The following is a 19,535-nucleotide window of genomic DNA, read 5'->3' as shown; positions in this document are numbered from 1 at the left end:
CTCAAACCCTCCCTGGAGACAGGACATGAGAAATGAGTAGCTCCTTCTCAGACATTTTTGCTCCCCAGCTAGAGCAGTTGCTAACGGGGGATGATACTTTCCCAAAGGGGAAGAGAGACACTTCCCTCCTGGGGACATGTACCTTACACCCTACTCCCTCTCCAAAGCCAGGATACAGAGCCATCACCTACTTCAGCAGATGGATGAGTCAATCTTTATATAATTAATTTAATTCTGTATACTTTTTTTTTGCCTGTCTGAACAATCAGATGACAGCTTCCACAACCAGCCCACATCACCACTGTCCCAGCAGCGATATGGTCAAGGTCTGTCTCACTTCTCCCAGCAAACCTGGAGCTATGCTGTCCTTTGCTGCCAGGCGAGGGTGGCCCACAGTTTTGAGCAGGAAGATCCTGTTGTTCTTTTGTTTGAGTTTGCAACTGTTTGGGGCTGTTCAGTTATTTTTCCCCTCTCTCTCTCTTTCCTTTTTAATTCTTTTTAATGACTTTCCCCGATGCAATTGGCAGAGGACCGCACAGAGACTGCTTCCCCCTGCTGAGAGGGAAACAAGACTGAGGGAAAAGGGCACCAAGGGAACTGTTCAAATCCTCTATTCATCTCTGCCAGCCCCTGTTCCCTGGTGACTAGTCCCATGCAGCCTGGCTGTGCGGAGCTAGCATGGAACAAGACAGAACCTGAGCCAGGAAAATCTCAGCCAGCACCACAGCATCTGGCTGCCTCAGGCATGTCAAAGAAAGCCAGGGTGTCCTGACCATGAGTGTGCCCCCACAAGGGCAGCAGTGTGGGCTGAGGATGGGGAAAACAGGTTGTGGTTCACATGACTGCAACAGAAGTTCCCTAACCATGGAGAGCGGCGGGAGTCCACAGCTTGGCTATTAGGGAACACACATCAGTGCTGCAGCTTGGGAAACCTGCTGCTTGAAAACCAAGGAGCTTGGCAGAAGCAGGCTTAAGACTCCTACAGTCCTCACAAACTCCCTAGTCCAGGCACTCCCAGGCGATGCCATCCTTTTTTCCAGCAGTTACCCCAGCTCCAACCTGGGAATGAGCTTGGTAGAAGCCAGATGGTTCTTCCTCCATCTGCTCCCTGGTACGTGCCTGCATGTACATCAGGGAGCAGGGTGACTAGCTGGGCAGGTAGGAGTGCAAGGTGGAAGTGTTTTGCTCCAGCTGGTTGCATTTGGTGAAGACCAATCCCCTCTCCCACAGGCTCCATCTCAGCCAGTTGCAGGGAGTGCCTCACCTTGGCAAGCAGCCCCCACGCTGCACGGCATGCAGGACAGCTCTGGAAAAGCAGCTGCTGCCATAGCAGGCTCTCCTGATTGCCAGGCTGCTGCTAACGAGCCATGCATATGCCAGGGTTGCAGAGAGAGGGGGAGAGCTCTGAGCTGCCAGTGGCATGGGCTGGAACAGAGGAGCTGGTGGCTGGTGAAAAAGCCCTGTGCTTATTGCACTGCCTCTCTACTGGGGACAGTATCCCAAAGGATCCCTCCCTGAGGACTTCCCAGTTTAATCCTTCATTTCTCCAGCACCAAAGAGGAGCTGTGATCTGCATTTTGTAATAGTTGTTTGATAATCAATCAACTTCCAAACATGAAATTTCAAAGCATTTTGCATCAGATAACTAGCTAGCATAGCTATGTATTACCCGAAGAGAAAGCAATGTGTTTTCATTGATTCTGGAGGTTTTCCACTGGAAAAAGAAAAAAACCTCAAAGTACAAATTCCTTTGAAGTTCCTGCTGCCCTGTCATCTTCCAGGTAGACGAGAAATATGGAGAGATGAGTAAATGTAGGCTGAGTAAAAGCAATGCAATAATCCACGCACTTCTCTGTTGAGACAAACATATCCAGACCATCCTTTGCTGACATATATTCTGAAACACATTCAACCAAGATCCCAGCAGCTCCATGGCAATCTCTACTGGTACTTCTGTGCTCCTTGAGTTAGCAAGGGCTTTCATCACATAGTCTTCCATTCTAGGGATACCTGTTTCTTTCTGCTCGCTAGCAGGTAGGCACAGAAAATGGTGGTTTACCTGCTTCTTGATACCACTCATTACACACTTGGAAACTGAGCATTTTACACCCTTAGTCTTCTCCTCCACTTTCCCATAGAGCAGTTCCTTAACCTTTCCTCACAGGTCCTGGTTTCCAGCTCTCTGTTCCCTCCTTGGTCTTCTCTATGGACACCCTCCAACACATCAACATAGCCGTGGAACCACAGCCTTCAGCACTAGACAAGACTCCGCTGCATGGTGCCAGAGAGCTGCAGGGACTTCTGGTGTCTCAGCAGTGACCCTGGCATTGACATACTCCAGGCACAAACATTTCCTTACTGCAAGAGTGCAACACCACTGACTCGCACTCAGTTTGAGACCTCCCAGACATTGCAGCAGTTCCTTCATTCCTGAGTCAATCAGAGCCTTTGCATCTACTGAAGATTACTTGCCTAATTTCAGTTTATTTCTCCAGCCTATCAAGCTATTTTGAGTTATAACCCTGTCCTCCAATGGACTTGTGACCTTCTTCCAGCGTGCTACATCCTGCAGATTGGTTTCCATTTTATTATCAAAATCACTGATACAAATATCGATCAGAAGGAGGCCCAGGCCAATGCCCTGCAAGAACTCCTCCCTTTACACTGAATAATTATGACATAGATTAGGATCATGCTATGTTCAGACAGTAGCAACTAGCATAAGAACCTGACTTGTTCTGGAGCATGATCCTACCACATTCTGGATGAGTGCAAAGGAGGTATTATGAGGAGGGCAGGGGCTGGAAATCAGCTCTGAAAAATCAGAATAGAGGTTCAGCCAAGAATGACTGATAGTTGGAAACTGGTCTTCAGCTCAAGCTGGGGTAAAATTCCGGGAAAATCCCAGGACTACACTTCCAGTTTAAAAACTTGTTGACTGCCATTCTCTTTCCGACCTAATGGACTGGAAGAGAAGAACAGGGAGAATTTGAAACCCTCAGCAGATTGCTTCCAGGTCTGGTTTTTCTCTTCCAATACACAGTATGCGTGGATGCCAAGCAGCAGCAGGAGAGAATCAGAGTGGTTGGATGATGTGCTTTCCTTCTGCTCTGCCACCCTATAGCACTGCATCCTGGTGAAGAAAACCAAGAATGAAAAGATTTGAGGTTTACAAAATAAGAAAAAAAAGGAAGTTAATTTTGTAAAGCTGAAACTTCTCAAAAATGCTTTAATAACAGTGTTTTTCATATAAGACACTGGCTTTATCAGCAACTTTCTTAACAATAGCTTAGTTAGGAAGAAAACACATTTTTCATTTCAAAAAGTACTGGAAATTTTGAAAGAATCCTCCATAAAAGTGACACAGGAACAGCCAGATGTGCAGCAAGGAAGTACCCTGGCCTCATAGGTGAGGGGACCGGGGGTGAATACAAGTGTGGAAGCTTCTCTGCAAAGATACTTAAATCACTGGGTTGAAATAGCATTACCACAGCAAAGGATAGAAGGCTATTTACAGCAAGTGACACTTTTCCCTGCTCACTGGAATATATTTACCAGTCAGTCTCCCCCTTGATATGTGATACAATCTCTGGGTCTCCTGCAGGAGTTTCAGCGTTGCAGATTGACAGACTGTTCCAGGTGCAAAGCCAAAACAATTACATCCAGGTAGATACTACACAAACTCAGAGAGTTGCACAATCCCATGGGCCTGGCCAGAGGGAACACAGACAAAGGCAGCACAAATGCTCCTCCAACAAAGCAGCAGGGAGATTTGGCAGATATTGGCACAGTGACACGCTGGAGAGTAGCCAGAGGGTCCATGAGCCTAACAGCTCCTCTCACAATCTCACGACAGCAACCTCTCACAGCCACAGAAAACAGATTTGTTGAGAAGTCAGATAACACTTTCTTCCCTTACAAAGCAGGACCAGCCAAAAATAACCTATTAGCAAGCCCCATTGCTCTTATAAGAACCAAAAGCAGAAGGCAGGGAACACCCATTTAAAAACATGTACATTTGTCTCTTTATGCACAGATATCCACATATAGCAGGGAGTCTCTACTGAACTGTCTTGAGCCACCTATGGTATACATCTATCTATAGGAGTTTGAAACTAACTTCAAGCAATTCTTAGGACAAAAACCTTTCCAGTGGATTTTTAGAAGACTTCTAATACAGAAGCAAAAGGTAAAAGTTGCCACTAAAAAGAAAAGAAAGGAAAAAAAAAAAATCAAACCAGCAACATTTGAATGGGCCTGATCTAGTCTGTGGGTTACTGTGCCCTGAGATGCCTCTTCAGATTTCTCACTTGAAGCGCTATGATAAAATCATCCTTAGACGGTCTCTGCATAAACCCCACCTTTCCCCACAGAACTGGTTTGATACAAAAGAAACCAGGAGAATGCAGACCAAAAGAGAACAGTATAGAAACACTGAAGCACTGCAGGACCACAAGTTTTGGTTCCCCAGCCAGGCCTTCAAAAGAATGAAAAGAGGAACATGCTTGTTTGGTGGACATCATGTGAGAACAAGGCTCTTATCACTGTTGCTCACAGTGCCCATGAGCAGAAAGCAACATCAAAAATTGACTGTTCTCAGCTTTCTACAATGGGGCACTTCCAACCGGGACTGCTGTAGATTACTACACAGCAAACCCCCAGTTCTAGACACTCCAGACCCATTCTAAGCAAAACCATCCCACAGCTTTGCTCTCCTTTCCATTTGGAACTCTCCTCTAGTTATGAACCCCTGGTTTCAGCATGTCACATACCACAGCAACAAGTAAGGACCAGAGTCAAGCTGAGAAGTCAGTGTATACACTGGGGTCTAGCTTAACAAGACCTATGGCATATACAGGTATGACAGCAGCTGATCCACAGACAGCCACTCCACCATTACACAATCAAAGACTGAAGGCCCAAGGCCCAAGCTTAAATAAAGCTGCTGAACCCAGGGGATCCCTCACCTGGGTGGAGGCCCCAGGTGAGAATGGTGAGGATAATCACTGCACAGGCCTATCAGTGCACTTAGAGCCCTAGCAAAACCTTTGCCAAGCATTACCAGGAATTCAGATGAAACTCAGAAAGGATGAGGAATTCTGAAAGAGATTGTTCCTTTGCTGGGTTGAGGTCTTATCTCTAGTGTCAATAACTTGACCAGTAGATATTCACCCTGGGAAGAACAGGGAAGTTCTAGAGGCTGTGCAACAGCCTCAGACAAAGACGGCGGTTGATAAGTTGTCCAGCTTTGGGCACAGTCAAGTTGTCCAGCTTCCCATCCTTCTCCCTGTTCTTTGGTTTCCACAGCCTAGAAAACAGGTTAATAACACTGATTACAGTTCCCCAAGACTGCTTCAGGGAGAAATGAATGGTAACCCCCTATGTGAAACTGGACCCATATGGCCTAGGAGGGGTGAAAATCTTGGGAAAGCCACCTGCCTCCTCATTCTAGTGACAGAGACGAGATATAAGGAAAGCTGAGACAAACTGCATCAGTGAATTTGTGCTCTCACCTTGTCTTATTCCACCCAGGATATCCCCTTTAGAGTTTCCCTGAGAGATGGGTCTTTCAGTGCAGTACCTTCACGATGAAGGAATGGCAAATAGCATAAACACAAACTCAGTTCTCTATTGACACTTGTTAAGACCAATACAAATCCTCAGAGCCATGTCCAGTTTTGGTCCCCAGCAGACCAATCCAATTTGAACTCTCTCCCTCTGGATCCTAATACAGCCCATATTGTTCCTGGGAGCAAATCCCAGCACACAGCCAAAGGCCACACCTTCAGCCCTGCATCCCTCGGCAGAGCAAGGCAGCTGTAGTCAGGAGTCAGGGCACTGCACCAAGGTCAGCTGAGTTTAGGCGGGAACCAAGAGAGACCAGGTCCCCTTCCCCTGCCAAAGGCTGCATGCATCTCTGTCCTCCAACTCCAGACAGGAGAGCATCCCAGAGGCCAAGGTGCTCTCTTTCAATCCCTCTCCCCCAACCTCCATCCTCCTTTGCACCCTGCAGGGTGTTGGACACACCACCCCTGCGCCCAAGGCAGCTGCAGCAGCAAGGTGGGTACCTCTCCTGCCCGCTGCCATCCCTGGCTCACCGCCTGCCTGCAGCCAGCCGAGCTCCTCCAGCCTGCCTGGCGTGGGCGAGCGGGGGGCCAGGCAGCTCATGTATAAGTCGGGGCGGGGGCTGAGCCACGTCCCCCCAAGATGACTTCAGCTGCATTCCAGCGAGCCTGGCAACCTCCTGCACACACAAATAAAAGGAAATGAGAAACTCGGCAACAAAGAAACTGGCAGGGAAGCCACAGAGACACACAGGAACGGGAAAAGAGATTAAACACAGGCTCAAGAGTCCCAGCGTGCTGAGCCTTCCTCTTTAAAGCCTCCCTTTAACTTTGATGGGGGGGCACAGGAGTCTCCTTTTCACTTGAAAGGGCAAGAGGAGGGGCTGGATAAAAGGGATCCAGCATTATCCGGAATTGAGAGCACAAGAACGAGCTACTAAGCTTAAAAAAAAAAAGAAATAAGTTAAGTGCAGGCACACAGCTTCCCTGCATACCTTTATTGGCAAAGATCAGGAGCTGGGATCTGAATCTGGGCAGAGATGAGATCAAAGTGGAGACGTTACAGGAGGAAATTTAATAAAACTTAATGCAAAGTAGTTTGGTGAATCGTCTTCCCAATTTCCTGCCTTTTTTTTTTTTTTTTTTAAAGCAATAAGATAATGGACATTTGAGGTCCCGCAATTTATAAGGGAAGACACTGATTTATATTGATACTATATACTATCTAAGAGTTCATACCAATATATTAGGCCACATTCTCCATGCAGAGCCACAGCAGTGCAAGACAACAGGCAAAGAATTTGCACCAGACCTGAGAAAAGCCAGGAGCAACTGTTCCTCCAGAGCTAAGTCTGATTCCTTGGATGAGCTAGTTTCCTCTTCTGAAATACCGCTGGATGTCAACAGGGTTGTTGGTAGAGAACAAACTCGCTCCTTCCAGACACACACCTATCACACACTTGGAAGATGATCTTTCTTCATGTTCCTTAAAGAATTATAGTAGGTAAAAACAAAATGTCAAGGGGGACCATGGGACTCAGAAGCCCTGTCCCAGGTCTGAAGGCCCTGGCTATACAAACTACCCTGCTGAGAGCACAGGCCTGTGTGGCAGGACTCTGGGAGCTACCTTGGAGGGCCTTCTCCCAAGCAGACAACATCCCAGGAGCACTACCTCCCACTGATACAAAGTCATCTCAGTTCAAGAGCAGTCTAGCATCACAGATGCCTGACTGAGCATCCACATATCATCAGTCACCTTTAGTAGGTGGACTAGGACCATTTACACAGAACAGCAGTGAAGAAATGGATGAGGACTGGGACAGTAAGCTCTGCTGGAACTTGAATGCAGCAGATCTACTGATGTCTCCTCCACTGTCTGGCTCTAAGGGTCAGAAACAGTGCCGAGGAAGGGGGGTCCAAGTCTACTGGGAAAAAAACAAACAAACAAAAAAATATATATACGTCCTGGTAGACTTGCCTGGTGATACAATGAACCATGGTGGCAGCAAAGTTTAAAGTTCCTAGCCATTTTGCACAAAGGAATAGGAGGCTGATCAGATATTCATGTGTACTGCTTCAAAGGGTGGATAATAGTGTTCTGTTCACACCCCATATCAACAATCAGTTCATACAGCATATCAGAGGTGTCACTCTCTCCAAGGTGTTAGAGGTCTGCACCCAAGCTTCTTTTTCTGAAAAGAAGGGAAAATGAAGAACAAAGGAGGAAGTTTTTCCACTTATTTCTAGTTCTATCTATGTCAGATGAGACATTTTCCTTCCTGAGTTCATTCACAAAAGACATGTGGTCCTTTCAGTTCCTTGAAATCCCAACCATTTGCTGAACTCAGATGGACAGATGATTTCAAAGTCAAAGTCCTGGATTCCTGGCTGTATAAACACAATGACTCCCAATAAAGCCTTATCCTGAATCAATGGACAGGGAACATTTTCTAAAGCAGACATAAGTTGGACGGTTCAAGCAGTGAGACAATCTTTTCAAGACACTATTAAGTGATCAGGGTAGAGCTGGGATACTTCCTTCCAGTTCTGCTACTTTATTTTGTTGAGCCTCTAACCTGCTCTGGACTTGAACTTCCCCACCTGCAAACCACAAAATAGTTCCCTGTGTCATAGGCCTGGTCCCTAAGCCTGTTTTGTCTGAACCCACATGGGAACTTTCATCCACAGCAAGTAGATGCAAATGACTCTCCATTTTCCCACCAAGACCCATGTGCAGGGCCGAGTCTACCTTCATGTGGTCCCACCACCAGTAGCTATGCTTACCTATGTTCAGCAAAGTTGAGCGAAGGTGTGAGAGCATAGGACAAAGAAGAGGAGCTGGACCTTACCTCCAGCTTAGATTTTCTACAGGAAGTTGGGTAGAGCTCCACAATGCTGTTTTCCTTTCTGCAAAACAGATGAGCTATACCCTCTACCCCCTTGGCACAGGGGGGTTATGCTTCCTCTCCCACCACTCCAGTCCCCACAGCACACACAAGCAGCCAAATGGGCTGAGAGCTGGGACCACCCTGTTCACAGCTTCTGGCCCACTACACATCTTATTTACTCTGCAAAAATATTGACCTAAAACTGAGCTCCCTGGCCTGGAAAAATAAGGCTATTTGAGCTGGCCTGGCAAGGCTGCATGGCAGTACAGTAGCATTGCATCTCTGTCCTCATAGGATGTGGGCTGCAAGCTGACTCTGCTTAGAGAGAACATTAACTACACCTCTTTATTATTGAGAAGAAATTTATTGGAGACATCCCTCCCTCTCTCCAGCTTCTCCCTTACCTTCGTGGAAAAGTAAACATTTAATTTTTTTTGTTGTTAATAGATTTAATGTTCATTTGTCGGTAGCCTAGGGGCAGGAACGCGTGACATTTCAAATAATTGTTGTTTCGGGGGTATCCTCTGGAGGAAAATGCTGCAAAAGTGTGGAGAAGATTTAAGTAAATTACTGTGTCAGCTTCTATTTATTCCTTACATGATTGCCAGAGGCAGGGCTGCGAGATAACCATTAGAGGCCCAGCCATAAAACAGGGAAGCAGAATTTCAAAAAGCCAGAGTGCCATTACTGGAAAGTTAGTGTGTAACATGTTAAATTATCCCCAAAGTAGGGGGAGGCAGGAGTGGGGGAGGCATGTTGTCTAAGAGTGGGAGAAAAGAAAACAAGAGGAAGAGGGACTGTTTGAGTGAAAGGAAGGAATTGCTCCATGAGGAAAGAATGAAAGATTAGACAAATAGATAAAAAGAAGAAGAAGGAATGAAGACTATGGCAGTCCCTGAGTCCAGCTTTGAGTGCCTGCCATGGTGCTCAAGGACCTTTGGAGCAGGGTGTTCAGTTTTGGAGTCCTGTCTCAGGGTGTTGAGGTGGGATAACCCAGGAAGAGGAGCAGCTGGACGCAACACTTAAAATGTTCCAAAGCCATGTGATAGCTCAGCTGAAGCTGAGTGAAACCATTGATTTTCCAACAGCCAGAAAACATTGCAGATTTGGAAAATCCAGCTGCCACTGCAGAAGCAGCTGGGGTGTAGGTCCCTCCAACTTCGTTGCCTTCACATGTCTGAGGTACAACCAGAGGCTTTAAAATGAAATCCAATTTCCTGTCCATTGAGGCACCTTGGCTTTTTCTTTGCTCTTTGCTCTTCTTCACTTTTTACCTCCAAAAGATATTCCATCATCCTAGTAAGGGAGAGTGTCCAGCTTGGTCTGGTGCTGAGTGCAGTTCCAAACCAACCATGACTACTCAGCTCTGACCTCGTGTGCAGGCAGTTGTGGCTCCATCAGGGAAGAAGCAGCAGGAGCAGAAAGAACCGTAAAAAATACTACATGTTAAAAAAAATATGACACAGAACTAACAGGGAGAAGCACAGAGCAAATGACACTTGCTGGGACCAAATTGTTTTCTCCCTACATGGTCCTTCTACAAGGCTCTAGGCCAGGGAGGAGCAGAAAGAGCAAGGCACCAAGATACTGAACACAAGCATGGACCAGTGTGAAAGAAGCATGCTAGGACCAGGACACTCACTATTCTCTGCTCTCCCTGCCCCGTCTCAGCCTTTGTCTGCCAGCTGACACACTGAATTCTTTGAGGTTTACTACATTGTGTGTGGAGGCAGGGGAATTATGTAGGGATGACAGGCTCAGTTATGCCAGCAATCTCTAGGACACCCCAATAGCAGCTTAATGTTGGCTGACTAGTGGGAAGGTGGGTCTTTTCACTCAGAACAATCAGCTTCATGCTTTCCCTCATCAGATCCTTCCCATCTCCCACCTGGGACAGTGTATCATTCAAAGGACTGGTGAGGGTCACAGGCAGCTTCAGTTCTGCCCAAGATCATAGACACTGCTGCAAGATGATGCTCAGGCTGAAAGTTAAGCAATTCCCAAAAACAAAAAGGAAGAAAGCCTGCGGGCAGGTGAATGGGAAATGCTCAGGTTCTAACGCTGAAGCTAACAAGAAGGGACAGGAGCTAGCTCATTAGCCACTGGGGACAGGAGGAGATCCCATGGAGCAGCAGGCAGGTTGCATCTGCCACATGCAGGATTTTTGTTGAAGTGTCTATCACAGCAGGAGAATGGCCTCAAACCCCTTTGCTGTAATCACAATTGGTCCTTCCTGTACTTTCACAGCTTAGCCATCCCTTGGCTCCCCACACCTAATGCTCCATGTCATGTCCATTTGTGCTGCTCTGGCCAGTCCTCACCTGTCCTGCACCAGCCTCCCTCCATTCCTTTTTTCTTACTCATCCTCTACAGCTTGGCAATGCCCTCTGAGTCATTGCTCAGAAGCTGCGGGTTCTCTTTTTCTTTCATTGTAATTTATTTACATGATGAAAAACAATTAAGTTCCAAAAAGTCTTATTTATCCCATAGATCTGGTTTTATCTTCCCCAGCATCACTCTTCATTTGCCCCTGCTATTGCTTCATTTTTCCTCACTCTTTTGTCCAAGGCAAGCTCAGCTGTGTGAGAGCCCAGGGGATAACAAACTTTGAACTAGGGCCCTACAGCCCCAGACCTTCCAAGCCAATGGCTCTGCTCCCACCCTCTCACCCAAGAGGATGGGTGTCCAACCACATGCTCAACAATAAATAATCCGGGAGATTTTTTTTTTTATGACTCACAAGGAAGACTTGCTGGTTAAATCATTGCTAACTCTCAACCTCCTCAATATTTCTTTGCTAATAGACTTCAGGTTTAATTGAAGGATCTTCTCTGGACTCTGTCTAAGGCACCATTTTCTCTTTAACCCCACTGCTCACAGCCTCACAAAAGCCAATCCATTAAGGGTCTTCATTAGTTTGAGCACCAGCCAACCACCCAAGCGGCAAAGGTCAAACACAGTCACCTGTCACAACATGGCAGTAAAACTACTAATTGTATGGGAACAAATGAGATAAAAAGATGGTACTATTATGCCATTTGATTTATTTTGTTTCCAAAGAGTCATTTAAGTCTAATTTACTTTGCAAGCTATAGAGTGGGCCTGTGTGGATACAGATACTTGTGTGAGCAAATGTGGGTGTGTACCTGTGCACATGTATCTCTCACTCTCATGTATGCATATACACACATACAGGGGTCTGAAATGCAAGTCTGGGGAACCATAAAGTCATGGCACCATAAAGACTGACATTTAACCCTTCATACAGGCAGAACCCCATGTCATTCCAGGATGGCTCTGCAGTAGTGGCAGAGTCACCTCAGCCCCACTGCTGCCAGCTCAGTGGCCCATGCACCGTTCCTCAGCATCCCAGTTGCAATGGCAACGGCCAAGCAGCCAGTGCAGGGTCCCATTTTGGAAGGGTATTTGCTTTGGAAACCTTTCCTTTTCCCTTTTTTTTGGTGCTCAGGAGGCGAAAATGGCCCACATGCCCTCTGGTGGACAAATTCCACTTTGCAGCTCTAGGATCCAAATGGAAATCTGGAAGTGGCCATATTTGTAGGCACAAAAAGAAGGCACAAAAAGGTTTTTAACAGCTTGCTTTCTCTCCAGCTCGTCCTGGAAATCATGTTATCTGAACATGTTTATGACTGCCAACCAACAAAATCCAGGCTTTCTGAGGCACAAAAAAACACAGCCCAGCCTCACTTCTTCATTGTAGGTGCCAAATCAACATGGCCATCTTCACCAACGGTTACCATTACCAGATGGGGGGCTATCATTTTTCCTGGAAGAAGATGTAAATAGTACTTCTCCTGGAATAAAGTCCTTCTTATTCAAACACAGGACCCAATCTCAGGCTGTGTAGTCACTCTTCAGCACACCAGATCGAACATCCGGCAGGATCAGGACACAGTTTCCATTGCTTTTAAAAGACACCTAATGATGATCACAACCTTGATACTGAATATAGATCACCAAGAACTCTCTAAGTAGAGGTGAAACAAGGGCTTTTCAAATAACAGATCTCTCAATGCTTATGCATTAGGGCACTGTCTTGCCAGGTTTGTGGTTAGGATCAGCTCTTTCAGGGCAACACAGGGAAGAGAGCAAGGGACAAGAAGCTCTTGCAACATACAAATGTAGGGAGACATGACCACCTCATACCAATGAGACAGTTTTCTCCTGCACAACCAACAGTGTGGTATGATACATGGCCAGACTTCATAAGTAGACTTGTTGGAAGAATGGGAATATTTCCACAAAGGCAGCAATGTAATTTCTGCTTTTCTTTTAAGATTTTTTCCATCTCTGTTCATCAGAGTCATGCAGATCATCACAAACAATACTTCCTATTATGTGTTGTACAGCCAATAAACACTCACAATTAAAAAGGAAAAATATTCACTTGAAACATTTCAGAGCATTATGAAGGATATTTGCAAATGCCTACTTGCACAGGCAAGCCTTTTAGGTACAATAAACCCAACTGAACAGAGGTAGAGGAATCTAAGACTAGGGATAAAGAATGGGCAGATGGTTCCTGGGTGAGCAGAACTGAGAAAAGAACCTGGGGAAGATGAAAGCAGATGACTGCATGGTCATTTCCAGTGCACATAGAAGCAGGGATACACAGCCGAAAATACAGCTAGGACATTGGTAAGATCAGGCTGGAGGGGGAATACAAGTGCCCCTCTGAAGTGGTAACTGCATTTCTGCACACTTCTTGCTCCCTTGGCTGTGTTGGTCTGGTATGGCCCAGCCGTTAAGACATGGCTGCCTCTCAAGGAAGAGCCAGGGTCACGCTTGTCAAGCTCAATCAAACATGTCTTGTGTTCACTCCAGCAAGCAGATTAGCTAGACTTAACTTGTTCTTGGCATTATGGGAGATCACATGGGCATCTGTGAAACATGAAAAGCAATACATACCATCCTCCTCTTGTTCTGGTACTCCCAGAATCCAGAGATCTTCTTGTCCTACATTTTATGTTCCTGCTGAAAACAGGGAGGAGCTTGATCACAGCTTCACATACCAATGCACCATTTAGATTAGCCAATACTATCATTAGGGACCTGAGTCACATGTCAGCTGTGATTCTGCTCCCTTTTTCCCTCATATTTTCTCAGTTTGTCCCCAACCCTTTCCTCCTTGCCTTCCCCCTTTCACTTTCCTCCCATCTCTACTTCATGACTCCCCCAGTGCTGAGATCAGCCATTCCAAGTTGCTTGTCTTCAGCAGTCATCAATATGTTACAGAAGATCCCACCAGCCCAAACTCATTAGCCCTTAGCTAACAAAGGGCTCATGAGAAAAATATATTCTCCTCAGCCTGTATTTAGAAAAAGACATTTCCTATCAAGGGTAAGAAACAGACTCCACCAAGCTTGTGACGCATCATCACAGCTACCAGCAGGACCCCACAGTGGAGCTGATGTCTGGGAAGAAGGGAAAATGAGAAGTTTTTGCTGGTAGTGGGTCATTTGCACCATGTAAACATACCAAACCAGCTCTAAATTGGCTCCAGAACTGGAAGAAGGGAAAGGGAGGGGGATGACAAAAGCATCAAAACACTTTATCCTTTTTTGTTATTCAGAGACTAGATTTCAAATCACCTTTTCTTCTGTCAAAATTTGAAAAATAATAAACCACACAGGTCTTCCTGCGACTTTTCCTCCCGCATTCCCCAGATATTCACTTAACACAAGAGGGTAAGCAGCATTTCACAGCTCCAGTGGAGTCCAAATTAGTTTTTCTGGCAACTAAATGCAGTGTCTCCTCCACTATGCACACACACATCACTGCCTACAGTATTAACAGATCCTGCCTGAAGTGCAAAGCCAAGGAACCGAAAGGATGCAATGCCAGAATTAAAACTGCCTTGTAGTGTTAAAGCCCCTAAATACACATTGCGTTATGTTATCAACTTCAATTACACAATCTCAACTATATTTCTAAGGAAACAGTTCCTTAGGATTGTGTTCCCTTAATACATGGCTCTGTCCTTATTTTGGTTTTGCTTTGTTTACTGTTAGGTGCTATGCACTATGCTCACTGTGCAAACCTTTTTTTGAAGACAAAACCGTACATTTCTTTCTCTTGTGCTTTTTGGTTTTGTCACTGGTGTTCACCACAAGAGCGGCTGAGTGTTTTTCTGAGTTGAACCACTTATCTTCCAAAAATGTGACTTGTTATTTCCATTCTAGACACAAGAAACTGAGGTGCACAGGAATGGAAATCCAAAGGTATCTAATTCATTTTGGAAACCACACTTTCAATGCACTTAGCTCATTCTGTGCAAGCACCACAGTTTCCATTATATTCACCAATGACATCTGTGACGCAGAGCCACACCTCAAGGTGAAACAGGAGCAAGCACGACCCTAAAAATTAGTGAATTATTACTGGGGCAAAGTGATTCATCTTACATTTCTTTGGAACTCCCTTTTCAATAACCATGCATGGTCATCAGACCCTGACCTATTGCAGGTTCAGTAATTAAAGAGGCAGAGGCCATACGGACAAATCTCTTACACTCTGCACCACTCCTGAGCACATTCAGGTTGAGCAGTGAAGAAGGTGGGAATAGTACTTAAAATGTTTATAACCAAAGACTTATAGATAAGGAATACAGACAGAGCTTCCTGGCAGAAGTTATCAAATCTTCATCACATGAACACTGCCTGCAATGTGAAAACGTGCTCTTTTAATACTGTTGTGACTATTTTTTTCTATGGAAGAGGTGAAAGAAGAAGTTCTTAGCTTGCTTCTCCAGCATGTACAAAAACTACATACTGCACTCCCCCCAATTCCAAACCAAAAAAACCCCAAACAAACAAAAAACAACACAAAAACAGGCACCACACTGTCAAGAATAATTGGCTGCGCAAATACAATTTAGGAAGTGGCATATTTGCAGAAAAGTATCTTGGAGTGATGATGAATCACATCCATGAGTCAACTATGTCAAGCTTTTCAGGGAAAAAAATGCCGCTACCACACCAAGATTATGAACAGCAGTATCCTTTGCACGACATGTGAATAACTCTTCCCACTGTAATATACCCCAGAAAGGCATCCTTTGGTGGGCTGCTTTCCATATGGGGCAATTTAATCAACATGCAAGCGTACTCAGGATTCTGAGTCCTTAAAAGTGGGAAACAAATTATCAGATTTATGTGAAGATGAGATGGAACACCAAAAGAACTGGAATTGTTTAGTTGGAGGGGGGGGTGAAAATATTGAGGAGACACATAGTAGCAGTTTACTAATAGGAGAAAGAGAGAAGGAATAAATTTTTTTTCCATGTCACTGATAGATACAAAAAAAGGAGTTATGGCCTTAAACCACAACAAAAAGATTTACTTTGTACAGTAGGAAGAATGTTAGAGGAGTAAGTACTGCAATAGATTTGCCTGGAGAGAGGAGGATGGCTTCTCTGGAGGTTTCTAAGGATGGATTAGACAAACACCTGTCAGAATTGCTTAGAAAACTATGATCTCTCCTTGGGAACAGAGGTATAGGCCAAAGATCTCCTGCATAAAGCTCAGTCCTCATCCAATTCCAGCACTGTGATCCAGAGCATGTCACGCTAGTTCTGCTCAGAAAAACAAATAACATGGCATTGTTTAAAATTATATGCTCCCAAAAGATATAAATTAGTTAATAAATGTAAAACTTCAACCGAGCAAACACTTCTCCTGCAAGACCAGAGACCATGTGGTTAAAATAGATGTCAATAATGAGAAGTTTGGGTGGACCCTTCTAACAGCTGGTAGTTTCAGTCTCAATTGTAAGTCAAGAGATTTGTACTGATTGAAGAAGCAGCGACTTGTGGAACTGACAGGAAAGTCCTGGAATTACTTTTCACACAAAAGCAGGGTTGGGTGAAAACCCTAGCTCAGGGTCAGCTCACCCCGACGATCTCCTGAATTCTAACCTGATGTTGTTTGTACCTCACCGGCCTGTTCGCAGCCAGCGGCTCTCTCCAGATCCACGGGCTCTTCGACGCTGTCAGGTCTCTCGGTGCCCGTCGTTTCCCGTCCCCGCGGGGCCGCTGGTGCCGCCCAAGCCTGCTCGGCGGAGGGAGGCGGAGGGAGGCTGTGGCGGCTTCAGCACCGCGGAGAGCGGCCGCGGGCCCGGCCCGCCCCCGGGAGGGGCCGCCCCGGCGGGGCGCTGAGCTCTCCCCACCGCCGGGGAGCGGGGCCAGACCCCCCAGAGCGGGAACCGCCATCCCGATCCGTCTGCCAGGAAGCTTGTTACGGCGTAAAAACTTGCCTAGTCCATGATTTATTCGGATTTAGCTCGCCTGGGCTGAAATCTATTCCGAGGAACCATTTAAATCTGAATGATAACTGATTCCAAAACAGAACTCTAAATTATAGTTTAACCTTGCACCGATTTCTGATCTAAAAGTATTATGTTAAATAAAGGTGTTCCTACCATTCATTATCTCATTTAAAAAAAAAAAAAAAGAAAAAGAAAAACGAAAAAAAAAACCGCAGAGCTCCATATTGCTGAAAGGGAGTGTCCTTTGTAAATGGCACCAGGTCATTAACCAAGCTAGTTAAGTAACTTGCCAATTTGCTAGCCATCCTGACAACCAGAAAACCAGCCTGGTACTTGGGTAATCAGATAATTGCATTTTACATTTCTAAATAACCCTTAACAAACAGGAACTAATTATTGCCCATAACGCCCCGATAAGCCTTGAATGCTTACTTCCAACTTACAGCTAGGGAAACTGAGGCAAAGAGCTTTGTCCCACACTATAAAACCCAGTCAAGGCAAAGTCAGAGCTAAAAGAGTCTCCTAGTTCCCAGTCCTGTATTCATTCTATTCATGAACGATGTTTTTACCCATATGATGAAGCTACATGCAACCACTGAATCATCAACTAAACCATCAGCCAGCCCAATAATTAACCAATTAATTAGCAACCACCCAAAGTAGATTCATTTACTCAGGGCTCCATCTAACACTATACTAGCAGGAAAGTTGGATGGGGGAATCTAAACAAGGAATGGAATAGCAGAGCTTTACCACCTACCAGGCCCTGGCCAGCTTACAGACAGGGAAGAGTGGTCAGCCTTAGAGCCTTGCACTGCAGCTGCGTTTCTTGGTGGCTGATGCATGCAGGCCCACGTCCCCAGGTCATGGAGCAGGAGAGGAGTCCCAACAGGCTTTTCAGGTGTCATACACACCCTTCACTTTGTACAGGAGGCAGGCAAAGTTTCAGTTGTGCCTTCACAAACTAGTCTGGGTAGTGTGCTTCCAGCGTAGTGCAGTGCTAGGAGCCTGGTAAAAAAAGGAACCTGTCTTCATCACATGAGGCTTGGTGTATTAGCCGTATTCCTGTTCAAACCTTTCCTATTAAATCAATTTTCCCACCTGGAAACTACCAGAGACAGGATTCCTCACTGGACCAATGGAGACATAGGAATATTGAGAGCAGGGTGAGATCTCCCAACAGAAAATGTGGCAAAGCAGGTAAGTTTGGGCATTTCCATTCAGGGTGGCTGGGGAATACCTGGGGCCCAGGATTACTCACCAAATCAGTCTGGAGTCAGAGGGCAGCTGCAGTGACAAGTCAAAAGGTCTCTATGAAAGAGAAAGGTTTTCTTTGCAGGTAAAGCTTTCAGCGTTAAGCACCTAGAGAGATCTGTGGAGAACACAAGACTGTTATTTTAGTTCTATTATTGTTATTGTTACTAACCTCTAGGCTTACATGGAAAAAAAAAAAAATCCTATATTCAAGACTGCTCTGTCAGTTAGCCAACAGCCCTCAAATATCCAGCTAAATTTTTTTTCACGTTTTCAGCATGGAATAAAAGAGCAATAGCAACTAAATATATATTTAAAGTTACTTTAGATTCTTAGCCCATGCCATCAAGGAGTGAAAGACTAATTGGTAACACTGGGAAAAAAGTTTTTAAACTGAAAAAGTGGGTGAAGAAAATGGATCTTGTGGTTATGTTTATGTAAACTTTTCTTCAACATTTGAGGGATTTCAGTATTGATTTCTTCCAACAGAGAAAAACAATTAAAATCATATGGTCTCCTGGAAGACCAAGGCCACACCAGCAGAAGTTCTGCCGGACAGAGAGCAGGACATTGTGCATATTCTGCTCCCTCCTCCTGAAAATCCGAGTGAATTTTTCCAAGCGCTTCTTGCAAAAAATACTTTCTGCACTAATTAGCTGAATCAAATAACTATTTTCTTTCTTCCAAAACAAGTTGTTTTATTTAAGCATTTTGATCAGCCTTCAAGATGTAAGTCCAGGCTCACAAAAGACGATTTAGCTATGCCTTAACCATTTGCAATCCGTTACCTGAGCTCTGCACCACACTTTTAGCCTCTGTGAATCGCAGAGTGAAGAGTCACCATTCAGGTGATGTAAGCCAGTACATTTTGCTGAGGAAGGCTGCAAGTGGGGCTCTCAAGCAGCTATGGGGGCTTAGCTAATGGGAGATAACTTCTTATACTATGATGCACTTGCAGTAGTAACACCAAGTATTTGCTTTAGGCTTACCCCTCATGCTAATGCCATTAAAATGATGTGGCTCAGCAGTTCCCAAAGGGATTATCATGAGCCTCCATTTGAGGAGCTCCTCATCTGACCAGCCCCTGAGCTGCAGCTTGATCTGCAGAATGGGTGTTAGGCTCACCAAGTGCCCAGTGGGGTCACCCCCACTCTCAGACTGCTTCTCCTGATGGAAAATCTTCAGCCTGTTCTGTAAAAAGCAGTAGAAAAAATATTGATACAGGTTCCCTCTCTTTCCAGCCTGCAGAACTGCCAGGCGGCCTCATGGGAAGCCCAGCAATCTCCCCACATCTCCAAGGCCCACAGAGGGGTTTGTCCACAGTGCATGAGGAGCAGGCTAGTAAGGAGGCCAAGAACCATGAAGTGGCCTCCTGCAGCAGAAAAACCTGTGTGAGGATATTTGAAAAATAACCCTGACTTGCTAATCCTAGCTGTGAGCAAACAATTAGCAGGAAGCAGAGGCAAACAGGAAAGCTGATTTAATTATGTGACACTGATACAGCCAGTGAACTGGAGGGGAGGGAAGGGGGGAGGCAAGGGAG

General features: G+C 45.4%; 1 protein-coding gene across 1 annotated transcript in view; it reads right to left on the bottom strand.

The window, feature by feature from the left end:
* The window catches only part of SEC31B (SEC31 homolog B, COPII coat complex component), a 255,192-nt gene that overhangs the window by 204,515 nt on the left and 31,142 nt on the right, over positions 1-19,535 (bottom strand). The window lies entirely within an intron of this gene.

Source organism: Patagioenas fasciata, chromosome 8 (genome assembly GCF_037038585.1).
Source record: "Patagioenas fasciata isolate bPatFas1 chromosome 8, bPatFas1.hap1, whole genome shotgun sequence".
Taxonomy (NCBI): domain Eukaryota; kingdom Metazoa; phylum Chordata; class Aves; order Columbiformes; family Columbidae; genus Patagioenas; species Patagioenas fasciata.
This window is presented reverse-complemented; position numbering and strand designations above follow the sequence as displayed.